The following is a 4,680-nucleotide window of genomic DNA, read 5'->3' on the forward strand; positions in this document are numbered from 1 at the left end:
TAATCAAAATAAATTATTCTTGACAAAGAAACAATAATTTAAAGACAAATATTGGTGAATATAGGTCACAAGTACTAAATCTATAGAGTAAAGCCTAAATCAATTCAGTAGGGACAGAAAATACATAAAAATTAAAACATGTTGAAATAAAAGATGCAATTTGAAAATAATAAACCATTTTAAGGAAAGCAAAATAAACCTAAGGACAAAAGAAGTTAAGCAAGAAATGCAATAAATTTTAAGATTAATTAATTACAACCACACATAATAGCATTAATAAATAAACATGAGAACTGGTATTTAGGAAGACACAATAAAATAGACAAACCATTATTAAATCCAAATTAAGAAACAAACAAATGAATAAATATGCAGGATTGAATGTGAGAAATTAGAGATAGTATCAGAAGAGACTTAAACATTAGAAAATTAGAGACGCATGGCCTTCCATGAAATCGTCGGAAAATGTAATGAGTTCTATGATTTTCTGGGAAATTAAAATACCAAAATGAATGAATGTAAGGATTAGGAAACTTTAGCAAGCCAGTAGCTCTGGGAAATATGGAAAAAGAATCATCTGTACACATATCTCCCAAAGAATATTACTGCAAATTATTGTGCTGATTTCACAAGGGTGCACTTATTATTAGTGTCTGTGACTTGATACAAAGCATGGAAAGTCGTGAAAAGGTCCTCCATTCACACATACTGTGTCCACATCAAAACCCACACTAGATGATGTGTCCAAGCTTCATTTCCCTTGTTGCAATAAACACTATGAGCAAAAACAAGTGGGGGGAGCATATTTCATCTTACTCTTGCATGCCACACTCCTTCACTGAGGGAAGTCAGGACAAGAACCCAAGCTGGAGCTGAAGCAGAGGCCATGGAGGAATGTGCTTGCTGGCTCTTTCACTGACACCTGCGTAGTTAGTGTTTCTGCATGGCCCAGGCCCACCTGCCTACAGAGGCCACTTCCCACAGTGGCTGGGCCCCCCTACACAGTTTGCAATCAAAACAATACTCCACAGATCAACCTGATGGAGGTAACTCCTCAACTGAGGTTGTGTCACGTTGGCAACCAAGATTAGCCATCACATGACACAAAAACTGCTACATATGTAATTATTTTATTTATTCAATTTTATTGTTTTCTATTTTATTATTTCATATAATTAACTATAATTATAATTGTAATTAATTGTATATGTAATTTATTTGTGAAGAAACATTTGGTAGCCTAAATCAAATGAATTTAAACACAAAAAAAGAATTCAGGGTATTTTGCAGAAGTCTAGGGTGCTTAATATTTTTTAAAAAAATCTATTAATTTGATCTATCACATCACAATAAGATACTAAAGTTAATTTTAAAATGCGCATAAATGAGACCATATTCAAAGAAAATTCCATACACTCAACAACCATTCCCTGAAGCATATACGTTCTGATGCATTTGAAGACTAGCAGAACACTCCCTTCCTAGTCTAAAGATGGGTTCTCCAGCCACCGTGAGTGTCCTTGGACTGCAGGAACCCACACACATTCTCACTTAAGTCAGAATGAGAGAATGAACACTAGGTCTTGGCATTGTCTTGCGCATTCAGACAATACTGGGAGCCAGGAACAATAAACATCAATTACACAAAACATAAAGGAAAAAGGGGTGCTCATTAGTTATTTATAACCACTCATTTCATAAATCATTAGCCAACAGCTCTGTTACATCAGAGGGAGTGGACTGATGGAAAAATCCACATAGCTGTAAGCCAATTCAATAAATTAACCAGGTACAGAACAAGCACTCAGGATGGAGTTGGATGCCCAGAGCCAAGTTAGTTAGCATAGGTCACATCCAGAAGAACACAAACAAATGCAACATCCAAAAAATTGGAAAGTGTTTATCTTTTCTATCATAACACAAAAATACTGGTTTTCTAATAGGCTACACAATGAAAACTTCTTTAGTATTCCCTGTCAGCATGGAGCATCCTGTGAGTACATGTGTATATCCCATGGGTCCCTACTCACCTTTCTCATTCACATTCAATGCTAGACCATTGTCTACTTAAAACCTCCGAGTCATACTTTAACATGGAAAAGACAAACAGTCCCTTTTGCTTAGTTAATATTTACAGTGAACACAATTCCAGATGAAATGTCTTTTTCTTTTTAATTTGGATCAGGTAGCTGAAGTTAGGTGAAAAACCACTGTCGCTGTTGTTGATGATGTTGATGATGATGGTGATTATGGTGATGATCGTGATGATGGTGATGGTGATGATGATGATGGTGATGCTGCTGCTGCTGCTGATGATGATGATGGTGATGATGATGATGATGATGATGGTGATGCTGCTGCTGATGGTGATGATGGTGATGTTGATGATGGTGATGATGATTATAGGAAGGGGGCTGGAAAGATAGTTCAGTGGTTAAAAGTACTTGCTATTCTTCAAGAGTACAGAATTCAATTCCCAGCACCCATGATGTGAAGTTCACAGCTACCTGTAATTCCAGTTGACACACTCTTCTGGCCTTCTTGAACACTGCATTTGTGTGCTCATACCCACACCCAGACATCTATCTAAATAAATACTAAGTCCTTTTTTTAAGGTAAAGGGAAAATCCTGTGTATTGCATTGATGAATTAGGATATACCACATTAATAACCACACAAGGAGTATGACAGTGCTTCATGCTAAACAGACTTGCCTGTGTGCTTAGGTTGAGGTGCAACCCAGGGGCGGAAAGAACTTTTGTCTAGCCTTTTGTTCATAATATTGTTAATAGACTTTCCAACCCTGCTTCATTACATTGGCTAATCCTGAAATTCTTTTTTGGCATTGGAGCCATGGATTCTTCTTTGTTCTGAGTCAAGCTCCCTAAAAGACTAGGGGCTCTCCTATTGATGGGAACCGTGTACAGAGGGTGCCTCCAACCTTGCAACCTTGGAGTTCATTATGTCAGAGGCAGTCAATGGAAGCTGTTACTCAGAAAGATGTTGCACCAGCTGCTGCCTTGACTACAGACTTCCTAGTCTCCTGAACTGTGAAGAAAAGTCTCTAGTTGTTCCTCCATTTTTTTACAGCACCCCAAACTAACAATGGCAAGAACGCTTAGCAGAAATCCTCACTACATCTGGCCAGATAAAGTCTTAAAACTTTCTCATCAAACCCCACCATCGGTAAAATTAAAACACCATACAAAGGAACAGTTTGAGTGAAAAATCAGTGAGGAACATTAATGGCTCAACGACTTAAAGATATCCAACAGATTAACACACACACGCACACATGCACATACACTAGAGGCAACATTCATAAATAAATACTTTGAAGTAAAATGCATGTATAAGTGACCAAGTAAGTCAATTCCATTATTTATTAATAGTTTTAAACAAAGAATTAAAATTAAATTAGGAACTAAATTAAAATTAATTAAGTTTGAATTCTATCCATGACTATTTCTGAGCAAGGAAGCTATTGGTCACCAGTAGTAGGAGGCCCACAGCCCCCAGGCTCCTGGGTAAAGCCTCCCCCAAAGAGATCACAGGTACAGCTCAGCAGTCAGAAAAAATGTTCATTAGTCAAGAATAGAATCAACTGAGCCAGACATGATGGCATAAGTCTTTAATCTCTCACTTAGGTGGCAGAGGCAAGAGGATCTTTGTGAGTTTGAGCCACCTTGTCTTCAGAGATAGTTCCAAGATATCCAGAGTGGTTACACAAATAAACCCTGTCTTGAAAAACCTATAAATGAATTAATTAATTAATACATAACTAAATAAAACAAAATCAACTTCCAGAAGGGAGAAAAGCAAGTATTGATTTTTGTTGATTATTTCACTCCTAAAGAGGTATTTACTATGTGACATCTAATATTCAGTTAAAGACAAGTTTACAGAAATGTTTACCATAATAAAATGTGTAGTTTAAACAAATGAAAATGGGGGATATAGAGCTGGCTCAGCGGTTAAGAGTTTTGGTTGCTGTGGTGGACAACTGGAACTCAGACCCCAGCATCCACACCAAGCAGCTCACACTGCCTAGGAGTTCCAGTCCAAAGGGAGAGCTGACTTTTCTGGCCTCTGCAGACACAAACAAAGACACAAGTACATAACAGAATAAAACTTTAACAATGACAAACTGGGCTGGGCAGTGGTGTCACATACCCTTAATCCTGGCACTTGGGAGGCAGAGGCAGGCAGATCTCTCGAATCTGAGGCTAGCCTGGTCTACAGATTGAGTTCTGGAACAACCAAGGCTACACAGCAAAACCCTGTTTTAAAAAATAAGTAAGTAAATAAACAAAGAAACAATAAAACAACAAATAGGAATGGTAAAACGTCTAGCTCCAAGGCTCAAGTCACACCCAGGTACTGGCTGTGGCCTTCGTGGGCCAGAGTCCTTGAAGGATAACTGTGGACCTTATTGACTGTGAACTTTCTAACAGTCAGTCACCAGGTAAGTGGCATGCATCAGATTCAAAGTTAGGGTGGCTTTTATTCAGTCATTAGAGGATGGGGTATTTTTGCTATTTCTTTAGGAAATGCCTTAAAAGGGGACGCTAGTGAGCAGCAGCCTGACTTCTTCAGGAATTTAAGATTAAGTTAAAATTATCGGTGGTGGCGCATGCCTTTAATCCCAGCATCCCAGCACTTGGGAGGCAGAGACAGGTG

General features: G+C 38.1%; 1 pseudogene; it reads left to right on the forward strand.

The window, feature by feature from the left end:
- Positions 1-4,354: 4,354 nt before the first annotated feature.
- LOC130883225 (small nucleolar RNA SNORA3/SNORA45 family) lies at positions 4,355-4,478 on the forward strand (annotated as a pseudogene).
- Positions 4,479-4,680: the final 202 nt, after the last annotated feature.

Source organism: Chionomys nivalis, chromosome 10 (genome assembly GCF_950005125.1).
Source record: "Chionomys nivalis chromosome 10, mChiNiv1.1, whole genome shotgun sequence".
Taxonomy (NCBI): Eukaryota; Metazoa; Chordata; class Mammalia; order Rodentia; family Cricetidae; genus Chionomys; species Chionomys nivalis.